The 8,095-nt window shown below is 50.4% G+C and overlaps 1 pseudogene; it reads right to left on the reverse strand.

The window, feature by feature from the left end:
* Positions 1-762: 762 nt before the first annotated feature.
* On the reverse strand, positions 763-5,922 carry LOC119921227 (annotated as a pseudogene).
* Between the last annotated feature and the right edge of the window lie 2,173 nt (positions 5,923-8,095).

Here is an 8,095-nt window from a genome sequence, read left to right on the forward strand (position 1 = left end):
AGAACCCAGTTTTCCTGACTCCCTTGCCAGTGGTTTATCCAGTAAGCCACACTGCATCCCCCTAGTAGGAGGGAGCACTCATGCCTGAAATACCCAGGGCCCAAACTCCAATGCTAGCCAGGATCAAACCCAGGCCCAAAGGGACAGATGAAAGACACACCTTCCCAGATTGAGCCTCCAGAAGGCCTTCACAGACTGAGCCCGCCTTTTTCCTCTCCTCCTCCTCCTGCCCTCTCCATCGCACCCCCACCCGATCCCCTTCCCCTCCCCACAGCACTTGTGTATATTTGTACACATTTATTACTCTATTACTTTTATTAATGTTTAAATAGCTATACTCTATTGATTCTGATGGTTTTAACACCTGTCTCCTGTCTACTTGTTTTGTCTTGTTGTCTCTCTCCCCCTTCTAGACTGTGAGCCCGTTGTTGAGTAGGGACCATCTCTAAATGTTGCCGATTTGTACTTCCCAAGTACTTGGTACAGTGATGTGCACACAATAAGCTCTCAATAAATACGATTGAATGAATGAACGACCCAGCTTTCCTGCAGGAAGAACCATTTATTTTCAACAAGCCCAGGATCAATCAATCAATCGTATTTATTGAGCGCTTACTATGTGCAGAGCACTGTAGGATGCTCTGTAGGATGGAGAATGAAGTTGGACGCTGTGCTCCGGGGACAACTGGCTGATTCCCCTGGAGTACAGGAAGGCCTCTGGTTGAATGGTCATCTTTGTGCAGTGTTTAGGGGGCCCTGGGCCTAGTCGACCCGGGACCCAGGAAGACGTCTTGAGGACGATATGTGAGGAGCTGGGGGGTGAGCCCCACGTATTAATATGGTAGAGAATGGAGCGAGACTCTCAGGAAAGGGTGGTTTGTTGTTCCTGGATGCTGAGCTCCACTTGCATGGCCGCTTTGAACCCGTTTTCACCCAAGCCCAGCGGCTGATGAAGGACTGCTGGCCTTTGCCGAGAGAACTGAGCCACATCTTCAGCATGGCTGAAAACAAAGCTTGAGGTGACGACTGGTTGCTCTTGCTGATCCTTGCTGGGCCCAAGGTGGAAGAAACGGGGCCCCAGGATTTGGCTGGTCCTGGGACCTTTGCTGTCAGGGCAGAGACAGAGGTCCTGCTGTGGTCTTTAGCGTCCTTCTTCCCTTTCTGTATAGGCGTGATGGCTCCCAAGTGGCCTGCAGACCTGGGAGGGCCGAGGGGTGAGTTGATGGGGAGGGAACCTGGCTCATCGTTCTTCGGTCCCGGGGCCCGCAGGGTTTGGATCTGAGGTCTGGCTCCGTTCTATGCTTCCTGGGAGTGGTGGCGCTCTCTGCTGCCCATTGGAGCCTGGTGAAGTTCAGCAGCGGGTAAGACATGGGCTTTCTCAGAAGTCTCCCCATTCACCCAGTCAGCCACACAGCAGCCAGGATGGTCTCCAGTAGGGCTAGGCTCATGGCCTGGTCTCGCGGCCAGCCGGATCAGCCCTAATGGGGACACCATGACAGGCCCAGTTAGGTAATGTATGAGAGAAAGCCCAGAATGAAAAACAACGTGCTTTCTCTTCAAGAAGGTTTCCAGGGCCTTTACTATTCTTTGGACAGGTCGCCAGCCTTGATTTTTCCCTGGTGTTCCCGTGGTCCTGATTTCAAACTCAGCTTCAGGAATGACTCCACCCTCCTGTCACACCATGTAACCGGCCTCTCTGTTCTCTGGTGTCTGTGTTCAGGGACCCTGGAGCTGGGGAAGATGGGATGGCTGGTGGGATGGCTGGGTCCGGATATCTGGGGCTGGAGAGAGCTGGGGCGCTCAGTGAAGAAGGAGGAGCTGGCGGCGGTGTGGTGCCAGTATCGTCCCTCCCGCTGTGCCCCACGAAGGAGATTTCCCCAGCAATAGGCTGATGGCGCTTTGCATCAGTGTTGTCTTCTAGTGCCCACTATCACTTTTCAGCCTGGGGGAGTCCTCGAGTCTCAGAACCATAGATATGCCATCGGTGAGTTCTGGCACACTGTGGCCCGAGTCCTTAATGTGGCCCGGGTCCTTAATCAGTGAGGACCCCAGGGGGCTGGACATTCCTTGGCAGAAGCCTCTCCTCTCAGGAGAGTCGTGTTGGGCATCATTTGGGTGGGTATCCTGCCCTCCCACCTGGAGCATGTGGCTCTCTGGATATCTCTGGTCCTAGGACGATGCCTTGGCTTCACTATTCCAGGGAGCGGGGACAGTGGAAGCGGTTGGAATTATCAGACCCAAGGGGCCGTGGCTGTTTGGGCTGAGGTGAGGGGACTGGCAGGAGGTCATGGTCCCCTTAGTCTTTGTCTGCAACTTGGCATATTTTGGCTCTGTTTCCTCATGGGATTCTTTTTCAGGACAAGCTATTCGCCTGTGGGCAGAGCAAGCGAAGCTCAGCTCCCCTCAAACGTTGATATCTCTGTCCTCCAGCTGTCGAGTTGTAGGTCCTTTGCCTTGAGAGATAATCGGGTCTCTTAAGTTAGAGGAAAGTTTGGTCAACGAGGAGGACTTAAGTAGCCATGATCTGCTCTTCCTGGCAGGTTGAGTTCCTGACTCCGGGCCTCGGGAGAAAGACGTTCTGGGCCAAAACATCTTCTTCCTGACGGTAAACGGCAGTGAGGGTATGGAGCAGATAGGTCTGTCCCTCGAAGACACGCCCTGAACCTTCTCTCTGAGGCTTTGGCAGGCTGTACAATGTGATTTATCAGAGCCTCTGTCCTTGTAGCGCCTGTCAAAGAATACCCACTCTTTCCAGCTGAGGGGAAGCAATTTCCCATAACTGACAGACCAGGCCCTCACGCTTTGAAGCTTCAGCAGCTGGCTCTTGGTCTGCTTCTCTTTTCTAGAAGGAAACCCACCCCCTCCATGACCCTCAAACCTAGATAGGGACCACCGCTGACAGAATAGACACTGGGATTTGACCCCAGCTGGTGTGATCAATCAATCAATCAATCAATCGTATTTATTGAGCGCTTACTGTGTGCAGAGCACTATACTAAGTGCTTGGGAAGTACAAGTTGGCAACACATAGAGACGGTCCCTACCCAACGGTGGGCTCACAGTCTAGAAGAATGGCTCTGGTGTGTGGTCATAGCCAAGAGCACTAAGAAATACGTTCGGGTCTGAACAACAAAGGGGTGGAGTTTGTTGCCTGATGGATGGCAGCAGAAGGAGAGCATGTGGCAGGGCCAGAAACTGGACCATCGCAGAGAGGAAATTTCCTTCTCCAGGCACCTTTCAGGACAACACAAATCAGTCTTCAGGCTGAGGACAGGGGCTCCAGGATAAAGTTCCGGGCTGGGAGTCAACAGGACTTCCTCTAAACCTGACTCCTCCATTTTCCTACTAGGTGAACTCAGACAAGGCACTTCACTTCCCTCTGCCTCAGTTTCCTTATCTGTAAACTGGAGATTAAATACATGCACACTCTCTTCATTATACTGTAAGCCCCATTTGGGACAGTGACTGTGTCTGATCTTGTTAACTTATATCTACCTCAGCACGATACTTGGAACATGGTACAGGATTATTATTATTATTTTTACAATTAGTAATAATTAATATTTTTATTCCTATCAAATCAACATCAAAACATTTCACAAGGTGATCCCTCTTGCCTATTCATTCAATCGTATTTATTGAGCGCTTACTGTGTACAGAACACTGTACTAAGCGCTTGGGAAGTACAAGTTAGCAACATATAGAGACGGTCCCTAACCAACAACGGGCTCATAGTCTAGAAGTCTAGTCTAACTATGCTATTAATCTTGAGGGCTCTATCGGGATAATCTGACGGCCATCTGTAGTCCCAATGTCAATGAACTGAGGGAACCCTCACATCGGTAATGAGAAAGGAGCCTGGTCCTGACATATGCAGACCTGGAGGGGGCGGGGGGGGGAAACGCCCCCCAACCCCCCTCCCCCGAGAGAGCCCTGAGCCCTGGGCAACTGTTTGCTCTCCAACTGTGCCCAACTGTCATAGCACGTGTACCCACCCACAGGGCCTGCCCCCTTTCCCCTTTCCGGTCATTCCCCCCACAATATACCACCCTTCACACTAAAGCCGCACTCCACCACACCCTGGGTGACTCTTCCCTGGGTCCTTCTCTTCCGTCGTGGGCCATCACAGAGTCTAGGCGGGGGGCCCAGGAAGGGGGAAAAGAGAATGAGTAGATCACCTTTTCAGGAGAAACAGAACCTCTTCTAGGTCCTTGTTCAATTTTTGCCACAGCCTCTGAACTAGAAACCAAGAGAATGGGTTACGTGGGGTTCCTAGGAAGGGGTGGGTTCTGCTCTTCCATGCTATTTGGGACCAGACTGTGCTCGGGGGCTCTATCTTCAAGCCTTGCCAAGCCAGCCATGACTCCTGAAGGTAGTTGCCCCCTCCCTCGTGTGTGTGTTGGGCAGGGGTGGGGATTTGGGAAACAGCGTGGCTTAGTGGAAAGATCACGGGCTTGGGAGTCAGAGGTAGTGGGTTATAGTCTCGGCTCCACCACTTGTCAGCTGGGTGACTTTGTGCAAGCCGCTTAAATTATCTGTGCCTCTGTTTCCTCATCTGTAAAATGTGGATTAGGACTGTGATCCCCACATGGGACAATCTGATTACCATTTATCTACTCCAGCGCTTAGAACAGTGCTTGGCACATAGTGAGCACTTAACAAATACCATCATTATCATTACAGGGGGGTGCAGAGGGGGCAGCTCAAGGATTTGTACAACAAGGAGGAAAGGGAGGACAGTAACTTTAACTAATGGGCAGGCATCGAAGTTAACAGGACTTAGGGATGGACTCTGATCTCTATGTTAGGAAAAAGGCAAAAATCCTTTTTTATCTATTTTTCTCTTCCTCCCCCTCCCTGCCCTGCCTGGCCATGCCTGTGAATTTTGTCCCCTAGAAGGAGATCTTCCCTTCACTCAACGTGGATCTTGGTCCCTGGTTCTGTTCCTGGAGACGTGGGGGTGGGCCAGCGGGGAGACCGAGAGTGACAGCAGAGTGAGATTGGAGGAGGAAGAGCCCACCAGGCGTGCGTCCAGGGAGCCTGTCTCAGCTCGAGCAACAACCAAGTTCCCATGATCCATGAGGCCTCAGAGACCTGGTCAGGGCTCTTTTAAGAAGCTGGGGCAACCATCCTCACTTGGGGCTCTTGGTTGCTCCTGCACAGTGGACGGAGGAGAGGGAGGTGAAAGGGCAAGAAAAAGGATTAGGAGGAAGTGGGAAGCAGTGGGCCCTAGTGGGGAAATCCCAGGCCTGGAAGCCAGAAGACCCATTCTAATATAGGTCTGCCACTCTCCCGTTGTATGATCGTGGACAAATCACATAATTTCCTCCTCTAGGTTGTGAGCCCCCTCCCTAGATGGTAAAGTTGTTGTGGTCAGGGCACGTGTTTATCAGCTCTGTTGTACTGTACTCTCCGAAGTATTTAGTACAGCACTCTGCATAGAGTATGCACTCCTTAAATACCATTGATGTTGAGGGCTCCCTGTGCCTCAGTTTCCTCAGCTTCTAAGTGGGGATTCAATACCTGTTCTCCCTCTTACCTGGCCTGTGAGCCCAATATGGGACTAAGATAAAGACTGTGTCTAACCCGATTAATGTTTATCTACCTCAGAGCTTGGAACAGTGCTTGACACACAGTGAGTGCTTAGCAAATGCAATAAAACAAGTTAAAAAAAAACAACAAAAAAGAGTTGACTGGGAGACCTGACGGTTTTCCAAGCCCCTGAAACTCATGGGATCGGTCAATCCCGGGTCCATACCAGGATATTAATTTTTTCTCCCGAAGCTTGAGGTGGACCCACCGGATGTGCCAGAGTACCAGCCCAAGGAATGCGTGGGTGAATCCCTCCTCAGGGAGGGGCCACTGAAGGCCCCAGAGGATGGAGAGGATTGGGAACAGGAGGGCTTCCAGGATGATCCACATCCTCCCTCCTGGCTCTGCCCCATCCTCTGTCTGGGCCTGGGCAGAGCCACTCGCCTCACCGAGCCAGGGGCCAAGACCCCAGAGCAGGGTCATAAAGACAGCTGAGTCATGGAGGGAGGGGAAAGAGAGGGTGGTTGGGGAGGCTCGTTAAGCTGGCGGGGGTGAGGGGAGGGGATGAGGGGAAATGGGGTAGAGGCAGTGATTCTAGGTGGGATGGGGGAAGAAAGCCTTGGTGGGGAGGAGGTGGAGCGGAGCTTCAGTAGGGGATGATGACTCCTATGAGGAGGATTGGTTCCTGGAGGTGGAGGAGGGCAGTTCTAGCGTGAGAAACGAAGTTGGGGTGACTCCTTTGGGCAGGGCAGATAGTTCCGGTGTGGGAGGCTGGTTCTGGAGGGAATGGGTGCTGGCTCTCACGGGGATGGATGGATAGCTGGGTGGGTAGTACTTCTCAGAGAGGGTGGCTCCTGAGGTGATCGGGTCGGATAAGACTGATTCAAAGGAGGGTGGTGGATACTGTCCCACTCTGAGGGGATGTCTCACCTGGTGAGTGGAAGAGAAAAAGCATGGCCTAGTGGAAAGACCACGGGGCCTGGACTCAGTGGATCCAGGGTGAAATCCCAGTTCTGCCGCTTGTTTGTTACATAACTGGGGGAAAGCATCCAAACTTCCCTGTGCCTCAGTTTCCTCATCTATAAAATGAGGATTAAGTACCTGTCCTCCCTCCCCCTTAGCCTGTGATCTCCCCCGCACCCCGTGGGACTGGAATTGTGTCCAACATGATTGTTTCATGTCAACACCAGCAGATACTACTCTGCTCGGCTCACAGTAAGCCAACATGTACTGCATACACCATAAACTATACTACAGTCATATGCTACATATGCTATACTACAATATATAACAATCATTGATCTCATTATTATTTTGTTTTATTAAGGGAAAAAGAGGAGGAGATGAATTAGAAATCAGAACGTGAATATGATAGGTATGTGGTTCACTAATTTAAATTTGAGAGACTTCCTGGCTGTTGGGATTTCCCCGTTTAAGCATTGTTTTTAGAGCTGCTCCTCCAATCCCCTCCTCTGATTGGTTCCCCCAGGAAGGGAAGTGATCATTTCACTCCACTCAGTGATGGCCATGTTCCTTCCTCTGATTTGACTGTACACATTTAATGCCCCTCTCTGATATCCAGCTGGCTCTGTCTGTCTCCCCCTCTGGACTGTAAACTTATTACGGGCAGGGAACATGTCTCCCAGCTCTGCTACATTGTACATGGCCAAGCACTTAGTACAGTGCTTTGCACATAGTAAGCTCTTAATAAACACAATAGATTATAATGATAACTTAATACATTGCTCTGGCCATTGCTTGATCTTAGAAGAGGCCCAAATGACATACTTTCGTGGCATACATGCCAATTTCCTCAAAGGTAACCTCACAAAATAGACAATGGAATAAGGTACCCAGGGCTATCCATCCAATTAATCAGCCGTTCAATTAATAGTATTGAAAACTTACTCTAGATAGAGTACTGTACTCAACACTTGGGAGAGTATTATTGAATTAATAGACATGCGTTCTGTCTTCAAGGAGTTTGCAATCTAGTGAGGGAGACAGACGCCAAAAAAATTACAGGGAGGGGAAAGTAACGGAATTTAAAAATACATTCATAAGTGCTGCAGGAGCTAAGTCCCTAAAGTGCTCAGTGAATGAGAGCTCAATGCATCAATTACATAGTCCACATCAGGGAGAGTGGTGGACTGTCAGATGTGACGGGAGAAGGGGTTTCCAGGTGGGGAGAGGGATATGGCTGAGGGAGTTGGGTGAGGAGGGAGCTGCTGTTCATTCATTCATTCATTCAATTGTATTTATTGAGCACTTACTGTGTGCAGAACACTGTACTAAGCGCTTGGGAAGTACAAGTTGGCAAAATGTAGAGCCGGTCCCTACCCAACAGCGGGCTCACAGTCTAGAGGGGAGACACAGACAACAAAACAAAACATATTAACAAAATAAAATAAATAGAATAGTAAATATGTACAAGTAAAAGAAATAGAGTAATAAATATGTACAAACATATATACAGGTGCTGTGGGGAAGGCAAGGAGGGAAGGCAGGGGGATGGGGACGGGGATCAGGGGGAAAGATGGGGCTCAGGCTGGAAAGAGCTCCT

Source organism: Tachyglossus aculeatus (assembly GCF_015852505.1).
Source record: "Tachyglossus aculeatus isolate mTacAcu1 chromosome 12 unlocalized genomic scaffold, mTacAcu1.pri SUPER_6_unloc_2, whole genome shotgun sequence".
Taxonomy (NCBI): Eukaryota; Metazoa; Chordata; class Mammalia; order Monotremata; family Tachyglossidae; genus Tachyglossus; species Tachyglossus aculeatus.